At 43.8% G+C, this 21677-nt stretch overlaps 1 protein-coding gene across 2 annotated transcripts in view; it reads right to left on the reverse strand.

The window, feature by feature from the left end:
- The window catches only part of LOC126191483 (limbic system-associated membrane protein), a 986380-nt gene that overhangs the window by 57047 nt on the left and 907656 nt on the right, over nucleotides 1–21677 (reverse strand). The gene's annotated exons all lie outside the window — the stretch shown is intronic.

Raw genomic sequence — 21677 nt, forward strand, 5'->3', positions numbered from 1 at the left:
GTAGCCATTCTACTCACCTTACGTGCAGCAGTATTTGTAAGCGGCCATCAATGGTGCACAGCGCATTGATCTTTCCTTATAACTGCAATTGCATGCGACAGTAAAATGAAAAAGAGACAAACTGAAAATAGTAAGTAAACTTTTTATTATTTCAAAACGAAATGGGTCAACATATGTGAGACAACGAGCGAGGTGACGCAGTGGTTAGCACACTGAACTTGCATCCAGGACGACGACGGTTCAAACCCGCGTCCGGCCATCCTGATTTAGGCTTTCCGTGTTTTGCCCAAATCGCTTCAGAAAATTGCCCTTTGAAAGGGCACCGCAGATTTACTTCCTCATCTTTCATCAATCCGAGCTTGTGCTCCGTTTCTAATTACCTCGATGTAGACGAAACATTAAACATTAATTTCCACTTCCTCCTCCCTTGCAAGGCAAGACGGTCACTGTCTTCATGGAAAAATACTTGCGATTGCCTAAGAAACCATGGTTGTACCCCAGGCGTGCTCCTCTTCTTCCGAAGCAAATCGATGGCTATGCATGTCTTTCTTCAGGGCTCCGAATATATGAAAATCGCGTGGAGAGAATGGTTCAAATGGCTCTGAGCACCATGCGACTTAACTTCTGAAGTCATCAGTCGCCTAGAACTTAGAACTAATTAAACCTAACTAACCTAACGACATCACACACATCCATGCCCGAGGCAGGATTCGAATCTGCGACCGTAGCGGTCACGCGGTTCCAGACTGAATCGCCTTTAACCGCACGGTCACACCGGCCGGCCCGCGTGGAGAGAGATTGGGACCGTGCAGAGGATGTGTAACGACCTCCCTACGTAACTTCTGCTGCCTAGTCGTCGCTACAGGCACGGAAATCATGACGACCTTTTCCTTTGACTGCAAGAGGCCGCTGCTCAATGAATTTCTGGAACGCGGCGCCACAATTAGCGGACAGCGGTAGGTGGACATTTTGCAAAAACTCAAGAGCGCAGAGGAGTCCAAACGCCCAGGAATGATGACTGAGGGTATCATTCTGTTACAGGATAATACCCACCCACATCTTATCTAAGTTGATTCGACCACACTGCAGCAATTTCACTGGGAAGCCCTTACAAAGACTCCATACAGTTTCGATCTCCCCCCCCCCCTATCCCCACCTCTTACGATTTCCATATTTTTGGAGCCCTGAAGAAATGTATTCGGCGCCATTAATTTGCTTCGGACGGAGAGGTGAACTCCTAGGTACATTCATGGTTCAGTATGCAACCGCAAACATTTTTCCATGAAGGCAATGAACCTCTTCTGTCACAGTGTGATAAACGTATTATCAGTTACGTGGATTACTTTTGAAATAATAAACAGTTTACTTAATTTTTTCCATCCGTCTCATATTCATTCGACTGGCCCTTGCATATGCGGTGGCCTGTGCTGCAGACTTTACTGACTCTAACTGCGTGTTTACGTATAAGTCAACGTCAGTGGTAAAAAGTGTACTGAAACTGTGCCACTACACATGTGACTGGTACTCAGTGCTCCATAACGTACTGACTGCAAAGTGGCCACTGCTGCATATTTTGCTTGTCCTACCATGAAAGTCTAACTACACGTAACCAGTGCTACAAATACGTACAGTTTGAAATTACAGTCGTTGGTATGGCCTGTTGTGCTTATTTACTGCTTTTTTTGAACTACACTAAAGAGCCAAAGAAACTGGTACAGATGACTACTATCGTGTAGGGCCTCCGCGAGTACGCAGAAGTGCCGCAGCATGTGGTGGCATAGAGTCAACTAAGGTCTGCAGTAGTGCTGGAGGGAACTGATACCATGAATCCTGCAGAGCTGTCCATAAATCCGTAAGAATACGAGAGAGTGAAACCTCTTCTGAAAAGCACGTTCCAAAGCATCCCAGATATGCTCAATAATGTTCACGTCTGCGGAGTTTGGTTGCCAGAGGAAGTGTTTAAACTTAGAAGAGTGTTCCTCGAGCCACTCTCTAGCAATTCTGGATGTGTAGGGTGTCGTATTGTCCTGCTGGAATTGACCAAGTCCGTGAGAATGCACAATGGACATGAATGGATGCAGGTGATCTGACAAGATGCTTACGTACGTGTCAGAGTCGTATCTAAATGTATGAGGGGTTCCATATCACTCCAACTAATTGCACACGCCCCACACTATTGCAGAGCTTGAACAGTCCCCTACTGACATCCAGGATCCACGGATTCACGAGGTTGTCTCCTTACCCGTACACGTCTATCCGCTCGATACGAGACTCGTCCAACCAGGCAACATGTTTGCAGTCATCAACGGTCCAATGACGGTGCTGACGGGCCCAGGCGAGGCGCAAAGCTTTGTGTCGTGCAGTCAGCAAGGGTACACGAGTTGGCCTTCAGCTCCGAAAGCCTGTATCGATGATGATTCGTTGATGGTTCGTACGCTGACACTTGTTGAAGAGTTGGGTTTGGGTAGGGCAGTTGTGGAGGGAGGAGACCAGACAGCGAAGTCATCGGTCTCATCGGATTAGGGAAGGACGGGGAAGGAAGTCGGCCGTGCCCTTTCGAAGGAACCATCCCAGCATTTGCCTGGAGCGATTTAGGGAAAGCACGGAAAACCTAAATCAAGATGCCCGGACGCGGGATTGAACAGTCGTCCTCCCGAATGGAGTCCAGTAGGCTAACCATGGTGCCACCTCGCTCGGTACTTGTTAAAGACCTAGCATTGAAATCTGCAGCAATTTGCGGAAGCGTTACGCTTCCGTCACGCTAAACGATTCTCTTAAGTCATCGTTGTCCCCATTCGTGCAGGATCTTTTTCCGGCCGCAGCGATGTCGGAGATTTGATGTTTTCCGGATTCCTGATATTTACGGTACACTCGTGAAAAGATCGTACGGGAAAATCCCACTTCATCGCTTCCTCGCAGATGCTGCGTCCCATCGCTCGTGCGCCGACTATAACACCACTTTAAAACTCAATTAAATCTTGATCGCCAGACACTTGTTGTCTTATATAGGCAATGCCGACCGCAGCGACGTATTCTGCCTGTTTACATAACTCAGTATTTGAATACGCATGCCTATACTAGTTTCTTTGGCGTTTCAATGTATGAACGTCATTCATCGTATGTGAATGAAATTATCAAATGCCTGTATTTATTGATAGGGACTGAAGAACATATAACATAGGAAATGCTGCGCGACTATCAAATAGGCCTACTAACGTAGACCGTTATCCCTGAGAAATTATCAGAAAAGAGAAAAAAAGGTTATGCTCACTCTACAAACTTTTTTTCGTATGGATACCAACAAAAGAAGAAAACTGTGATCAGTGATTAAATGCCTGCTAGAAATAGAACTGTATTGCCATTTAAGACATATATGAGATCCAATTTTTTTTTCTTGTATCATATACATATCCCATGAAAGTATCCTACATGGACGAAATAAGGGTAACACAGCTTGTAAAAGGAGCTGTTAATTTCCGCTGTGCATACAACCAAAAATAGCAGCGCTACAACCCCACATAATTCTTCAGTAGCATTGATGAGAATCCACTGTGGAAACGTAATATACGTTGCGAAATGCTGCTTCCCTGGTGGTATATTGCGTTTAATTATTTGCCCACGCGCTTGAGCTAAGTACAGCGCAAAGGCTGATAACGAGGTACTTGGTGGCGAGATTAGCACTCAACGCACCTCGTTTCGCAAGTGTTTCAGCCGTCCGCACGCAGCAAACGTTTGCTGCGTGTTATATTTAGTTGTGCGTCCATTTTTGTTCATTTTCTGTGTGTTAATCACAATACGGTTCCCGAGGACAACTTTATCCAGATTCGACGTTAGTGTTGGCTGTCACACACGGGGACCGTTTCAACGAAGTAAGCGCAAGGTTTGGCGAGAAATATTTTTACTGCAGTTGTACAGATTTTAATTGAAGACATTGAAATATCTCGAAACCTAGAGATTGGACAAAAAAGTTATAATTGGAATTTACTTGCCTCGGAGGGGTACATCCAACGATACCACACTCGATCCCCCACCCCACCCCGTGCGTTGGTGGCGGGGGCAACTCTGAAATCTTCGCGGTAGAGTGGAAACCCCGTTTTTTACTGCAGATTACGATTCTACGGCAAAATCGCATACGTTCTGTCTGAAGCATCGTCTTCGTTTCGCCACAGACGGTGCTGTAATCGAAGGTATAGAAATGAGTACACAATCGTAATTTACGACATGTTATTCAATGGTCTTTGAATATCTAGTGGCACTTGGAAATCCTCCACGCTGCGAGGGAAGGACAGGTCAGTATTTCATAAATTGTAATTGTAAATCGCATTCGCAACGGTGTATTTCTCCGACATATCAGACAGGGTAGTACCCGACGTTCCACTGTGGCCGTGGCTCGAGGCGAACGCTACTCTACTTTTCCAGTTAGAGTAAGTGTTCAAACGCAGTGCCGCCAACTTCAGTGCACTTAGTGATCCGCTTTTCAAATAACCATACACAAGACAAAAGCATATCTGCGGGAACGTCAACACAGGCGTTTCTGATGCGGTCAACCATGTCTTCGCGGCCTCTTGGTACTTGCAGGTACACGCTACCTTTTAAATATTCCCAAAGAAAGAAATCCGGCGATGCAGAATGCGGGTACCTAGTGGGCCAATTAACAGAGCCACCTCTGACGATCCACCGACCAGTGTAAACACGGTACAATACTCCCGTGCTTCTATAGCGCAATGCGCTGAGCAACCATCATGCCGAAACCACATACGTTGTCGAACATCAGGACAACATCCTGCTGTAGTACCGATAGTTCCAGTTCAAAAAACGTTCGATATTTGGGTCCATTCAACGTGCTGTCGACAAAATACGGACCAATGAGTTTGTTCTCCATGGTGCCACACTACATGGTAACAGACGTTAATGGTCAAATTACCGAAACCAGTGGAGATTGCTAGCATTGTTTGTGAATGCCGAGTCTTCGGAAAATAGTACCTCGGCAAAGAATGTATGGGTGGTTTACATTTGTGGATGACTCTATTCACAAAACACTATCCAGTTATGGAAATCGGCACCATGGAGTTCTTGATTCTGTGACAAGTGGTGTGGTTGATACCGATGACGATGCAGTATATGACAATACTACCTACGACCATACAGGAATAGTGGTGTAATTTACGCGCGTTTATCCGTGAATTGTGATGCACTGCCGCTAGTACAGCTATTCATTAATTTATCCTGTAACACGTTTGCTTCGTTTCGCTCGCAGTGTACTGCCTGTTACCATACGTCGTAGTTCGCTACACGAACACGGTGGAGCGTCGAGCAGAGTCCCCTGTTCGATATTTCGGAGGAATACAACGTTGCGAATGGGGTTTACAATTACAAAAATATGAAATACTGACCTGTCCATTCCTCGCAGCATGGAGGTTTTCTAGGTGCCACTAGACATTCAAGGACCACTGAATAACATGTCGTAAATTACGATTGTGTACCAGTTTCTATACCTTCGATTACACTACCGTCTGTGGCGAAACGAAGAAGATGCTTCAGACAAAACGTGTGTGGATTTTGCCGTAGAATCGTAATCTGCAATAAGAAACGGGGGTTCCCACTGATGATTTCAATGTCACCCTCCGCCAACCATACACGTGGTGGGGTGGGAGGAGGGCGGCGGGTCAATTTAATTTAATAGGATGTCCATCTCCAAGACAAACCAAATGGAATTATAACTTTTTTTGATACGATGTGTAGTTTTCGAGATATTTCAATGTTTTCAGTTAAAATAACACCCTGTACAGAACATTCAGTTATTAGTCGCGCTAATGGAAGGTAAAAAAATTGGGATACACTCATTCGTAGCCCTTACTAAACCTTCTATAACGTTAGATACAACTGGACTTTAGAAATTCTGAGATGGATGAAGATATAGACGCGAAATCTAACAATATGCAGAAACCAAGGCAGAGTAATAAAATAGGGAAACCATGGAAGAAATTTACGTATTGGGAGGGTGAGGAATGGTTGTAGCTTTTCAGCACTAATGAACTACTTCCATTTCGAAGAAGAGTGGAAAAACTGATGGCAAACTGAAGAAAAATGTTTTTATGAACGTAATAAAACAAAGCTTAGAAATTCTTGCTGCGTTCTTCTTCAACATATAATTTGCAACCATTCTTAATAGGAACGTGATCTACCACTTCTTTACTTTCCACTTCGTCTTGGCGCGTTATTTATACGTCGTGGAATCTCTGACCTGACTGCAAAAGAGAGCCATCTCTAGGTCCCAAAACGATATCGTCTTTTTCTATTGAGACTTTCTTCTTTTCGCAAGCGTAGTAGTACATCAGACCAGGACAAGAACAGAAAAGCTGCCAGAGGTAGGTAATGACAGAGATGATCTCTCAGTGGTGGCAGCTGAAACGGTTCAGTCATTTAGGAATCCTACACTGTTTTAGTCTTTCTCCAGCGCTTGTACTTAACACACATCAAATATAGGATACAAAACTTGATAAGTTTTGCTGCTTAGTCCGTCACAGACGAATGAACACTCCGAGAGGAAAACAAGAAAACTAAGAAACAAGTACGTTTGATATTAGTTTGACCTGCTTTCTTCCCTTCAGCTCCGGTCACTTAATTACAGCACCTCATATACACGTGCAAAGGCCATTCGCCTTGATGAGTGTTTCACTTATGTCGTTAGCGATCCCTTCGTAGAGCTTGTTTACAAATGGTTTGATGCACCTTTGTGAATTACTGTCTCGCCTGCTCGTGTTCGCTGCCGTGGCCGCCCTGTTCTCTCGTCAAAGAGACATCTGTCGCGTGTGCTCTAGAGCACGAGGCTTGCAGAACGGAGCCAGTAGTTATATTTACCCTGATGAAAGTTAAAGGACTTTTCAGTTATTTATAGTAGGGTCGGGTGGCATCCCGTGCTAAGTGAAATCCAATAAGTAGTTCGCGACAAGGGTGAGTGTCGGGGTGGGATGGGGGGGGGGAGGAGGGGGTAAGAGGAGGGGGGGGGGGGTCTTGGAGTGCAGACAAAGCGGTTCGGCGACAGGAGACAAAGAGCAGGCTCGATATTGCCGTACCGCCCCTCAGAAAGCGCCCAGAGGCTCCAACTGCGATCTCAAATTCTGCCGCGGCCTCTGCAATCTTCCATACAACGCAGCTGGCACGCTTATCGGAGAACTTACTCAGGACTTTCTGGACAAAATTAGTTTTTGGAGTTTCCCATTGTAACGATTCAAATCTATTTGCCCTCTTCTTACAATCCGGCAACGAGAAGGCTACATATAGGATCGGCCTTTGAGTCGTAATTGTATTTTATTCTGAATTATCTGTATGAGATACCGACCTAAAGTGGGATTTGCTTGTGAAAACGGCGGTACGACTAATTATAAAGGGCAGTCGAATCGAAACCGATCACTTGCCACAACGGGACAATGGATCGGAAGACGTGTATCCCAATGACAGACGAGACGATCGCTTCCTGTTTGGAAGAACGCAGTTGGCCGCTTACGCATCCACAATTGCTGCACTCACTCTTGTGGTACCTTGCACCGAGTGTCACCAATGATGCGAAAACCATACGGTAGAAAATCTGGGCTGTACGAAGGATTTTGCAGTGTTTCCGAACCAAACGGCTGAAGCGTGGCCTTCGTACGATTAGCTGTGTATGGGCGTGAGCTATCGTGCAACACGACGATTCCGGATGACAACATTCCTGGGCATTTTCCTGGTACATCGCTGTTTCTGTAAAATATCTTGATTGCGCTGCACATTGATTACGGTTCCACGCACGAGGAACTCCAAGAGCAGAGGGCGCCTGCAGTCGAAGAAGACCGTCATCATGACCTTACCAGAACTTCCGTGAACAGCCTCGAATTTCTGACCGCGCAATGTAACACACTGGACTCGCATTTGGGAGGACGACGGTTTAAACCCGTGTCTGACCATCCTGATTTTCCTAAACCGCATAAGGGAAATTTTGGGATGGTTCCTTTCAAAGGGCACGGCCGATTTGCTTCTCCATCCTTCCGTAATTGGAACTTGAACTCCGTCTCTAATGACCTCGTTGTCACGGGACGTTAAATATTAATCTCCCCCTCCTCTATCCTCCTTGAATAGCTTTGGCGAAAGAGATGTGGGTTGTTTCCACTGCTGGCTTCGCCGTTTGCCCTCAGGCTGTCGCACGATAACGCCCGCGCCCACACTGCCAAAGCGCGCGCGCGCACACACACACACACACACACACACACACACACACAAACATTTAGACCTTCCAGTTTCAACTAAGTATATTACTAGGTATTAAAAATGAAGTGTAGGCTGTGCTTCACTGATCTGGTTGGTAAACATTCCAACATCCTCCATATAGCCCTGATCTTTCTTTGGTGATCTGAAGAATGCGTGGTCTTCGGTTTCAGTGCAAGAGTGGGTGCGGCTGTGGATTCAATGGCGTACTGTGTGGGAACCACAGAGGAAGAGAATCGAAATTTCATATATTACTTCGAAGGTAGCAGAATTTATTAACCTCCTCTACTTCGTGGTACTCAATTTTAACGTTAAATTTACCGCTATTTTCGTTTCTACAACGACTCTACAAAACTTCGCCTCTCTGCTGTTTACTTTGAATCCATATTGTCTACACATTAGAATGGTCATTCCATTCAACAGGTGCTGTAATTCTTCTGCATGTTCGCTGAGGATAGCAACGTCATCAGAGAATTTTACCAGTGATATCCTTTTTGACCTGAATTCTAACCCCACTCTTGAAACTTTGGATTATATCCATCATTGTTTCCTCGATGTATAGACTGAACAGTAGCTACAAAATATTGTATCCTTATCAAACTCCCTTTCTAATCTGAGCATTTCATTTAGTTCCTCCATTACCATGCTTCCCTCTTGGTTGTAGTACATATTGTGTATTACCCATCTTTCCATATAGCTTACTCCTACTTTTCTCAGAATTTTGAACATTTTGTACGCTTTCAGCTTACTCCTACGTTTTTCGGAATTTCGCACATTTATACAATTTTATGTTGTCGAACGCTTTTCCTAGGTCGCCCAGTTACATGAACTTGGTGGCCAAATATATACACACTAGCCATTCCTCAGATATTAAAAGGTGGTTGCGAGAGCAGAGTTGCGATGGGTGACGGAATGACGTCATCACACTCCAGCCTTCGCCCATTCCCTTCTCACCCTATAGTGTAAATAGGCCAACTGGAGAAATAGGTCAACACACATGTATTTAGATCCACTGTTTTACCATCAGATCACATTTTTAACTCCTTGGCAAATAGGCCAATCAGAGAACTTCTAAGCCAAAACACATATACATACACATTTAGAACTTCCAGTCACAACCCAGTATATTACTGGCCATTAAAAACGAAGCATGCAATCATTACGCACCCCAGAGCCGCCATTTTGTCATCGCTTGCAGACCCCTTGAATCTTAGTCAGCGGAACACACACACACACGCACGCACGCACGTACGTACACACACACACACACACACACACACACACATCCACACACACACACATACAAACATTTTGCTCTCCCAGTCATAGCTGGTCACTCAGACGAAACAGCCAAACTGTATGTACCCTGGAGTTGGCCATCTTGTTATGTGCATCCCAGGTGACGCTAAAGTGCGACAATACTTCGATATTTGTGCCATTACTTGATGAAAGGCACACTGGAGCCTCAAATTTAATATTAAAAGACGTCTGTATTATCATTCTGCAATAATATTCATGTAAATTAGTGGTTAAGGTACAATTTACGACTAAATCATTTCTATGGGCCCTCGAATTAAGTGCCATAACGTTACTTCCAGGTGAAAGTTGTATGTATATTTATCAAAACTGGCATATTGGCATTAACAATCAACTACTAAATAATACCAAGATCTATAGGATGTTTAGGCACAAATGTCCCTTTTTCCAACTCTTTAGCGCCATAAACTCTGCTAAGAATGACGCATTTCAGCGATACCTTTCTTTAATGCAGTGAGTAGCTTCAACTGTATATTTTCGTAAAACACAGATATGACTACGAAAAGCATCAAAGGCGACATGTCAGTTTCGTAAGTTTTTAGATCAACATGGAGGCTGCTCAGTTTGTTTGAAAGGAGTAAAGCTTAGAACTAGTTATGTCTTTGGACAAAATTCCACTCAGAGGAAAGTTCGATCTCTGATTAAGCATCCAAGTAAAACAGCACTTTGAAGAAACCGTCCGTGTTATCACAATACGTAAAGATTTCTTCTCTAACAGTATAAAACGCACATGGCTTGCTTATTGTCACCACTAATATAATTTATCATTTAAGATATACTCGTCAATGACTGACATATGCTGTCATACTGTACTGCACACAAAGACTTTGGAAAGTACATGACACTTAGATGAGATAACATACTGGACACTCATTATAACATCTGAATTTGATACACATCCATACAGATAAAAATGGAGGTGGCTATACTTTCAACTGTCCATTATTCGTTTACAATAGTTGTATTCACCAAATGCAGCAGTTCATATTCGGTTTTTTTTCTATTTTTGTTTCTACCTCTTCCATTTCCGGTTTTCTCTTGCATACTGTCAACATGTTAACTGCATTTAAAAGGGATAATCTCTGTAAAGCGGAGGGGTTTAAGTGTGTTTGACACATTGCTTCTTTTTCTGAAGAGCTGTCGAATAACATTAGTCGTAGGAACCAACCATAATTCGGCAATATGTATATTTGTCGGTATTGTGGAGAATGACGTCCTTAATTCAGAAAAATATGTTTCTCTACCTTTAATATGACATTACAATGAAATGAGCACCCTTAGCTGCTTACAGGCGTTGACATACGTCAACGGGGACAGATGAAAATGTGTGCCCCGACCGGGACTCGAACCCGAGGTCTCCTGAGTACATGGCACACGCTCCATCCATCTTTTTTCTTTTTTTTTTTTTTAAAAAAAATCTCAATTTGTTCGCTTTCATTCGTTGCATCTGCTCGGAGCGGGCGTCGTAATACATTCGTTTAAGTTGGTTGTTAATCGATTAACTCATTTTTTTTATTACAGAGGGTTGCTAACCCTCTGACCGAACACGCTGAGCTACCGTGCCGGCATCCATCTGAGCCACCGAGGACACAGAGGTTAGCGCGACTGCAGGGATTTATCTCTGGCACGCCTCCCGCGAAACCCACATTCTCAACGTATTGTCCCGTACTACATTCGTAGTGCCCCGCCCATTATACTCATTACTCGTGGCGCGTTGCCGATTCCTGTAAGAGTTCGGGCACTGTTTGTACATTCGCACAGAAGAAGAAGATGGTCAAGTGGCCGGTGAGCCTTAACTATGTATATACTAAGATGGTATCTGTTCTTTCGGACATGTCAACGCCTGTAAGCAGTGAAGGGTGTTCATTTCATTGTAATTTCATTCTAACGAGCTGCATGGTCACCGATGGTATCTGTTCGGACATGTCCGAAAGAACAGATACCATCTTAGTAAATTTAATATGACACTTTCGTTGTCTTTGTTGGAGTCTAGTTTACAGGTAAAAAAGTGAAGTTAAAGACAGATAGAATATAGATTACAATCTTTTCTCAGCCTTAATTGTCTGGTAGGTTTATTGTACATCAGTCACCTTGTGGCCAACACCGTACTTAGTTTCCAGTTTTAGTGTAAGTATCAGTTGGGTATTGTTGCTAGTCAACCGAAATTGTAAATCAAGTTGTATTTAGAGTTTATTGTGAATAAGACCATTAAAATTTATAATAAATAACACAGGTCGCTATGTCTCCCTTACCCATCACGCCTTACAAATTTTCTTATTGCATAGTTTTCGTGATTTATGGAAACCAGTCTATCTCCAATCCCCAACTCTGATCCATTACACAGAACTGTAGCTATGTAGGATCTATCGCATGATGTTGTGTTAAAACAAACGGTATGGTGTCGCTGCTTCGCGGGGAATCAATTACCATTCGTTAACGGAAGCGATGTTGCCTGTTTTCGTGCAACGCAGAGCTCTGCAAATCGCCAGAGGACTGCAGGTGGGTACGGAGGCCAGAGCGCTAGGGACCACGCTGAGAATACGTGCCGGGCATGGCGCTGGCATCGCTACAAACGACAACGAGGCGCTCATTCGGCCGGACGGCTTCCATTTGCGCGCTCCTAGTGGCGCGTAATTTTATTTTTCTACGGAACACTTGGCCGGCTAGCGGACGCTGGCGCCAGCACAGGCAGCGCCAGGAACGTCGGGCGGTGCTCCCCTGCCAGCGCAGCTCCGCATCCTAATGAGCAGGAGAAACACTGCAGCCAACAGCAGCCGCCCCCTGGATAAACACTTTGCTCCGCCGCTTTCCTGCGGGAATTCCTGCATCGGACACGTCCAACCCATGCTCCCTGGTATTATAGTGCGTGAAATGTTTCCCAGCACATATACTCAGCAAATATTCCGCTGTTACTTTTTTTACGAAATCCAGCAGCGCTGTGCTGTGCAGTGCTAATGATAATCTCTACGTCGGACGTTCATAGTGCAGCATACGGGAACACCATTGCAATACCAGATCAATCGAAAATACCTCCCTTCTCACTGTATAATCGCCACTGTTGTCAACTCCTAAAAAGGAAGGTAGTGTTCGTATCACATTGCTAAAACGAAATCCCTTTGTAGTGAAACGTTCGAAGAAAATTGCATGTGTCTTGCTGTCCAGAAACGAGAACCGTAATTCATTTTCATACATGAATACAGAAAAATCAGCGATGTGGTAAGTTATTATTTATGTTCTGATCCTGATAGGCAAGAAAACAGTAACGGTAACACACTGTAAAACAGCACAGATCCATACGAAACTGAGGTAATCACATCACCACCGACAACAAACAAACAACAAACTGAACTGCATACAGCCATCATAACACACACGAGACGACAGAAAAGCGCATCGTGTAACATGGCAACATCACAAATAATAAACAGAAACACTAAATATGTGATTCTAAAATGCGAGAATGTATAATTGTGAAATGTGCACACCAAAGAATAGCATAAATTTTATTGCACAAGTCAACTAAATAGAGTTACATGCGGATAAATATTTGTAAATGACAAGAAGAAAAACTCTCAGAAAGGTAGAGTAATATATGCACCAAGAAGTTTTTTTTAACATAAAAATAGCCAAAAGACTGCACTGTGAAAGAAAATTCATTACTTATCTAACTCATAAATATGGTAATGGAATGTACATCCTGAAAAATGCTAATGTTGAATTTAGAACTGACAGAAGATGCATAAAAAAAGTGCGAAAGACATCTAAGTTCATTAACAGAGTACAGAATCACTTCCTTGCGGAAATTCGATTAGGGGAGAGACAGTATTTTTAAGTCACAGAAGTATGAGGCAGTTTCTCGATTGTCCTGGGGATACCACTTAAAAACAACTTCTTCCTCATTCACAACATACATGTTTATCAAAATATCTCCTTATGTCAAGCAATTACTAAACAGAAATGTTATAATATAAAGAATAAAAACCAAACTGTACAAATAGTTTAAAGGTTTAATGTAACGAGACAATAGATTCAACACCATGCCCATGCATATCAGATTTATTATGGTAATTCTTGAATAGTTGGAATATCTTCGCATAGTTGTAATATCTCCGCAGTGACTGTTGTCTAGTGTTTTTATTATTACTAAATTTTTATTATTATTTAATTCATGCCAGCACTTGCATGTTACAATATTTTGTTCTTATGTTATTTTCTTCTACTGTAGTAGGTGAAATACTCAATTCTGACGTATTTTGCTTTGATGAACTCCCTCCTTGACGATCTAGGGAATATGCTTCAGCAAGTACAACATTATTAAGGTCCCATGGTGCATTATCCATGGGAAATTGACAAAATATGTTAAGTTACGGATTTGTGGGCATATAAACTCCAGCTTCACCGAGATTTTCAGTTCTCTTAAATGGTACTCCCAGTGTCCCAAAAGTAGTACATGAAGCATTTTAAACCAGCCATATATGAGGCACTTCCCTATACTTCAGACAAAATCTAAAGAATAAGACGTAATAAAAGCTTGACATGGTGTCAAGTGGAGATATAAATCCGTGACACCTGATTGATATAATATATTTTGTGGCACATTTGTCTTCATGCTGATTACTGGTTTCCTTCAGACTTCAAATATCTTCAGAACAGTTACAGTTGCAGAGCATTCTGTCAGTTCTATTTGTTGTGCGAAGCTTCCCACAGTAACTAACGAGACAGAGAGAGAGAGAGAGAGAGAGAGAGAGAGAGAAAGAAAGAAAGAAAGAAAGAGAGAGAGAGAGAGAGAGAGAGAGAGAGAGAGATCTACATAGCACGTAGCACTGATGGGTTGCTCTGAAATTGCAATTATTATTAAGAAAATTGTAACAATAAAATGCAGTAAAAATAGAAGATATCATGACGTGCAGTTTCCTCCACTGATTCTGTTTCCGTGTGAAATACTTCTGCAACCGTCATGTGCACATTCGTGTGTATGACACGCGACTAGTCAAAATATCGTTCATCGCTTGTCGTGTACTAAATAAATCGGCACGGTTCCAGATACTTGTTCAACGAACGGTGTCGTTAATGATAAGTACTTCTGAACAGTGGTGGTAATTTACGTCTTGTTGGAGGGGTCCTACAACTGTCCCCACATCTTTGTCGCCTAACCCCTCTACTTCCCCGTTCTTCCTCACGCTCATCCGTCCTCTTCTCTCCATCAGCTTCTTCGATCCCCCTTAGCCACCCTTTCGTAGTCTTCCTCTTCTCCTTTCAGGAGGTTGCCATGTAAGCGCTCGTTTTCACCACGAATCTTCTTCCGGTCTTTTGACATGCTTTTCAGATTCAACCCGTAGTTCTACAACGGATATGCATGTGTGTGTGTGTGTGTGTGTGCGGTTTTTTTTTTTTTCATTTCTTACGCGCTCAAGTCGTAAAATTCCACACGCTCTTCTCACGTGGTTCATTTCTATAACTCTAAGTCTCTTTTAATTCTTTTTGTGAGTTTAGAACACTCGCTCCCATCAGTTTCTATTGGTTCCACGATGGATTTGTACCGTCGCATTTTAACAATTACAGTAATTTTTGAAGACCAAATTACAGTATTTAATTTCTGGATAGCCACCCTTCCCTGTCTGCTCCGTTTTGGATATCACTGTCACATCTTCCGTCACGTGATATGATACTACCCAGGTATTTAAACTCATTACATAATTTAACAGCATGTCCGATAATGTCCAAGATACTTCGCTCTTCTACAAAACATTACCTAGAAACGACGGAGAGGCTTCGTTCCGCCGTAGCCCTCAGTGGTTCACAAGCCCACAACAGACCACAGCAGTCTGCTCACCCCACCGCTGCCCCACACCGAACCCAGGATTACTGTGCAACGTCTCATACCAGACGAGTGTAACCCCAAATGTTTGCGTGGTAGAGTAATGATGGTGTACGCGTAAGTGGAAACAGTGTTTGTGCAGCAATCGCCGACATAGTGTAACGGAGGCGGAATATGGGTAACTAACCCGCATTCGCTGAGACAGATGGAAAACCACCTTAAAAACCATCCACAGGCTGGCCGGCACACCGGACCGCGACACTAATCCGCCGGGCGGATTCGTGCTGGAGACCGGCACACCTTCCCGCTCGGGAAGCAGCGGTTAGACCGTGCGACTAGCCAGACGGGCTTAAAACATAGGTACTCGGTCTCCTCTCGGGAAACATCGATGTACCATACCTATAGTAATGTCCGTGCGTACGAGAGGGTTGTGGTGTTTTAAAGAAATGGAGGGCTATACTAGCAACACTAAAGTTTCTGACAGGGTCTCCCTAGCCCGCGACGCCCCTGCATAGGAAACAGCCGAAGAGTCTCCGTCCTCCCTTCATCTGGTCGTTTTATTTCCTTTCCTTATTTTTTGGGTGGACGGAGCTCGAAGCTCTGGGAAGGAGGTCTGCCTAGGGGATGGAAATGCGAAACACTCCTCGATCCTCCGTTGTGGAGTTTGAATTGTTGGTCCAGCACTCATGCATTTGTAAAAAGATATTTTCTTGGCTCGCTATCTCAGCCGCAAGCCGCGGAAAGCCACAGTATTTGATCACTACGGAGACGAAAATGGCTGTAGAATAGGACTATGTTTATAACCAAGTAGAATTAGCAGGGTCTTGAAGCCAAGAAAAGAGAAGTATTCCAGGAACTAGGGAGATTGCACGTAGATGTCTGTGTGAAAGATCAGGGGGATGGGAATTGAAAATATACCACGTTACATTCATTTTTACAGTGTCGTTAAAAAGGAGGCATGAGCCAAGAGATGGATAATAACAGCCATCCGTAAGAAGCGTGAAAGAGTTATTAGGTGCTGGTAGAAAATAGATAAGAGAATAATGACTGTGGAATTCCCAAAATCTTCTCTTCTTCTTCTACATTTTCCGTACTAGGCCAATTGTGGCATGTTACTGTTCCCATCTTTTGCTCTGTCTGCCAGGAGCTCTTCTCCAGTTTTGATTTAATGTTCGTCTAACATGACAGTCTCTCTGGATATATTATTTGTAGATTTTTCATTCCATTTCTTCTCGTTTTCATTCAGTTCTTACTACACACTCCAAATTTTCGACTTCTTTCGAATATCTTGACTTCGTATTTGATCTATACTTTTACACCCTTCATTAGTCCAAGATATCCCATTTTCATCTTGTATTTGTTTTTCTTATCTTTCTTCAATACCCATGCTTCACTTCCATGTAACATCGTTGGCACAGCGACTGTTTTAAAAAAATTTCAGTCGCTTTTCTTTCCGTTTGCTATTCCTTAAAGTCCTCTTAATTCTTCCACAGATACTCGTACTTCCAAATACATTCAACTTAATCTGCATATCTGCTTCATATTCATAGGATATTTTACAATCAAAGTAACTAAAATACTTTACCTATTACATCGTTTTTTTTCATGTGGCCTGGTGAATCAGTTATAAAGTGCCACACTAAATTCAAAGGTCTTGGGTTCCATTCCCAGTGAATCTTAGGATTTATGTCTGTCATTTATCGCTCCTTTCGTCCCTGGCAATGTCTGTCGACGTTGGAAATGTTAAGTAGTACCTTGGTTAGGAATTCACGTAAAGCTGTATGCGTCGTTATAACTGGTTTGGTGAGTCCCAAAATACGACCACGAAATTATCGCTGTCGTGGGTTATACACATACAAAAGGCGTTGACAGTGAAGTCATAGATGAATTCAATGACAAATTAACAACAGTGCCTTCACTTGTATGTTAAAACGAACCCAAGACCGTCGTGAGTAGTGATTGAGCGACAGTGTGAGACAATAAGGAGGAACCAAGCTAGAGACGGAAAGAGAGAGAGAGGATGAGACAGATGATGAGAGTGACGAAGAGAGAGGAGAGTGATGTTGAGAATTAGTATAAGTGTGAAGGTGAAAATGACACGCACACAGAGAGGGAGAGGAAGAGAGAGAGCCGTTCGATTGCGGTAAGGAGAGAGAGAGAGGGACGAAAACGTGGAAAGGGAAGAGGAAAAATAGAAGTTGGGAAATGTTATTGTATTCGATAGCGGCGGCGCAGAGCGTCGGAAGTTATTGAATTGGACGCGGCAGCGCGGGGCCCGAGGCGGCCGCGGCATATTGGTGGAACAATAGTATCCGGCGGGCTGTCTAATACAATTAGGAGCGCCGCGGGCCGGCTCTAGCCGGCAGAGAGCAGCCGAGCAGAAATCAATTTGTCTTCGTCCGAGCGGCGGCACGGGACTCTGGCGCCAGGTCTGCGCCGCGCTTATGCGGCGACCTCCGCCAAAACCGGCGGCGGCAATTACTCGCAGCTCGGGCGCCATCTGGTAGTCCGGTCTGAGAGTGGCAGCAGGAGGGAAAGAAACCAGGAGCCCAGGCGGATGCGGAGGCGGAGGTAGTGGCGCAACTGCGTCTCCTCGTAGTCGGGCACCGGGCTGCAGCAGCAGTCACGCACTTGTGTGAGAAGTCACAAATCCTGATCTTCCGTCACCCGTCTAACTCGAATTAACAGGAACAGCTTTCTACAAAATTTCTCTGTGTGTGCGACAGCGTAACGGTGTAAACTCCCTTTTCTTCCTCCTGGTCTGTAATTACATGCGTTTTTCAACGGTCGCAATTTCGGCCGTTGTCCTACTATCAATAGATAGTCAAATGAAGAGTGGAAGCGGAAGACGCGACAAGTGCCAAATCTAAAATTTGCGGGAGAATAAAAAAAACAGTGTACCTATTTCGCCACATAACTTATTTGTATCCTCAAAAATCCGGATAAGTGTGAGTAGGACTACTCCACCAAGATGTCCGTGCAAACTTAATAATTTATACGTACAGGTTCAGATACACTATGTGATCAAAAGTATCCTGACACCCCCCAAAAGCCGGCCGGAGTGGCCGAGCGGTTCTAGGCGCTTCATTCTGGAACCACGCGATCGCTATGGTCGCACGTTCGAATCCTGCCTCGGGCATGGAGGTATTTGATGTCCTTAAGTTAGTTAGGTTTAAGTAGTTCTAAGTTCTAGGGGACTGATGACCTCAGAAGTTAAGTCCCATAGTGCTCGGAGCCATTTGAACACCCCCAAAAACATACTTTTTTCATATTAGGTACATTGTGCTTCCATGTACTGCCAGGTACTCCACATCAGCGACCTCCGTAGTCATTAGAGATCGTGAGAGAGCAGAATGGGGCGTTCCGCGGAACTCACAGACTTGGAACGAGGTCAGGTGATTGGGTATCACTTGTGTCATACGTCTGTACGCGAGATTTCCACACTCCTTAACATCCCTAGGTCCACTGTTTCCGGTGTGATAGTGAAGTGGAAATGCGAAGGGACACGTACAGCACAAACCCGTACAGGCCGACCTCGTCTGTTGACTGACAGAGACCGCTGACAGTTGAAGAGGGTCGTAATGTGTAATAGGCAGACATCCATCAAGACCATCACACAGGAATTCCAAACTGCATGAAGATCCACTGAAACTACTAAGACACTTAAGTGGAATCTGAGAAAAATTAGATTTCATGGTCGAGCGACTGCTTATAAGCCACTCATCACGCCGGTAAATTCCAAACGACGCCTCACTTGGTGTTAGGAGCGTAAACATGGGCGGATTGAACAGCGGAAAAACGTTGTGTGGAGTGACGAATCACGGTACATAATATGGCGACCCGATGGCAGGGTTTGGGTATGGCGAATGCCCGGTGAGCGTCATCTGCCAGCGTGTGTAGTGCCAACAGTAAAATTCGGAGGCGATGGTGTGGTCGTGTTTTTTCCTGAAAGGCGCTTGCACCCCTTGTTGTTTTGAGTGGCACTATCACAGCACTGGCCTACACTGATGTTTTGAGCATCTTCTTGCTTCAGATGCTGAAGAGCAATTCGGGGATGGCGATTGCAATTTTCAAAACGATCGGGCACCAGTTCATAATGCATGGCCTATGGCGGAGTGGTTACACGACAATAACATCCCTGTAATGGACTGGCCGGCACAGAAACCTGACCTGAATCCTCTTTGGGATGTTTTGGAATGCCGACTTCGTGCCAGGCCTCACGGACCGATGCTTACCTCTCCTCAGTGCAGCACACCGTGAAGAATGGGCTGCCATTCCCCAGGAAACCTTCCATCACCTGATTGAACGTACACCTGCGAGAGTGGACGCAGCTAAGCGTGGGCCAACACCATACTGAATTCCAGTATTACCGATGGAGTGCGCTACGAACTTGTAAGTCATTTTCAGCTAGGTGTCCGGATACTTTTGATCAGATAGCGTACTTGTATTGATGACTGAGAACGAGGTACTGAGCAACATTAAATCGGTATTTACGTCATTGGCAGACTAATAGCTATCACAAGTTGTATGTTTATATGCTGGGTAGTACTTCCACGTACATGTGGCAAGAGCAAGCCATTAATGATTATTTTCCTTTCGGCAGCAGCTCAGGTGTTGTAGAGCGCACGCATGGACGCAAAATGTTTGGTCTATATTGATAGTCGTCGTCTACTTAGTGGTGTAGTTACGACTACCTTTAAGAATACGCTGTCCTCTTGGGAATCATGTTTATACATTTCTTGTAGAAAATGAGACAACAATCATCTTCATTTATGCAGTATAAAAGAACGCAAGAACACAGTACTTCGTCTAATAACTTCTATTGAATTCATGTCATATACGCAGGTAATTTCCACTATGTTCCTATCAGGTTTGACATTTTACATTTGAAGAGTGGAAATGGAAAACATTCTAAACGCAATCAACATACGTTGATGCACTTCATAACCTGGTCGTACAGCGTAACCGCACAGTGCGCTAAATTGCGAGCCAGGGAGATGAAACAGATCCGTATAGAGTCCGTGTCGGTGATTAAAGACCATGAACTGGTACACTGGCCAACCTTTTAGGTGGCTGCCATCGAACGCCTCAGAGTACACGACACACAAACAGTCAAAACGCGATAAAACACAGTACAAAGTTTCCGCAGTTGACTGACAGATGGTGCACATGGCTTCTCTCCCTTGTGGCATCAAGAAGAACCTCCGATCACAGAGTTAAATAATAAAACAAAATTTTCCAGTCGACATTAAACTGTTCATCGCGGATGAGTTGATCGAGACGCTGTTCATTATGACGTATGGCAGCTGAGGGTTTCACGACCGGATGTTTCAGCTGCCGAGAATTCTTTCGGGTTGCATGAGTCGGCAAGACTCAGCACAACCAGGAGCGCCTCCGAAGATGTCCAACGTAGCTTCGGAAGAAACGTCAGGGACAGAAGAGTTCCATGGACCACGGCCATACAACCCGGAAGAATTCTCGGCAATTGAGCGTACTTTTCACCACTACTGCAACGTAATATCCAACGCCACACACTTGTAGTAAGCGTCGATGGATTTACATTTGGCAAGATTCATTCAGGAGTCAGGAATCCAACGGCGCATATCAGTTTTATACACACCTCGACGTCAGAAGCCATTTTGGAATGCTTCTGTTGTTTCAGCTCTCTGTCGCAGGACAACAAAGCTAAAAGATCAATAACATGAGAATAAAAAAGGAATATAATATTGCTCGAGTACTCAGAGTCAACACAAAAACAGGAGGCATTAATTTTACTTGGCCCTCGTAGTAGAGAAACGCAATAGTGCCAGTAACATACCTGAATATTTCATCTTTCTGCCTCCTGCGGTATTTTATCCTCGTTACTACGGTGTGAAAATACTTATTAACATAAATAAAATGTCTTGAAGCAAGAAAAAACACTTCTGTTGCTAGTTACAAGCTGCAACACTGACGTTAACAGCAGACACTAGCAGCAATATACAGTATCCTGATTCAATGTATTATTTAATAGTTCAGTTTTGATTAATCTACTGAAATAAAATACGATGACTAAAATGAAAGTAGGGAAATGGTGAAAACCTAGGTAAGCTTTAACACCTTTATTTCATTACAAAATGTGTAAATAGTGATCAAAATACTGTAGCAAATAATTAAAATGAATACAATTTTCGAAATAAACAAAAAAATAAAAATATCAAAATCGAATAACCGCAACTCCAAATAGAACTTCACCTTTTATATTAGCAACCATGTAGTGCCAAACTTTGAGAAAAGACTAAAATCTTGACACTGTGTTGGT

Source organism: Schistocerca cancellata, chromosome 6 (genome assembly GCF_023864275.1).
Source record: "Schistocerca cancellata isolate TAMUIC-IGC-003103 chromosome 6, iqSchCanc2.1, whole genome shotgun sequence".
NCBI lineage: Eukaryota > Metazoa > Arthropoda > Insecta > Orthoptera > Acrididae > Schistocerca > Schistocerca cancellata.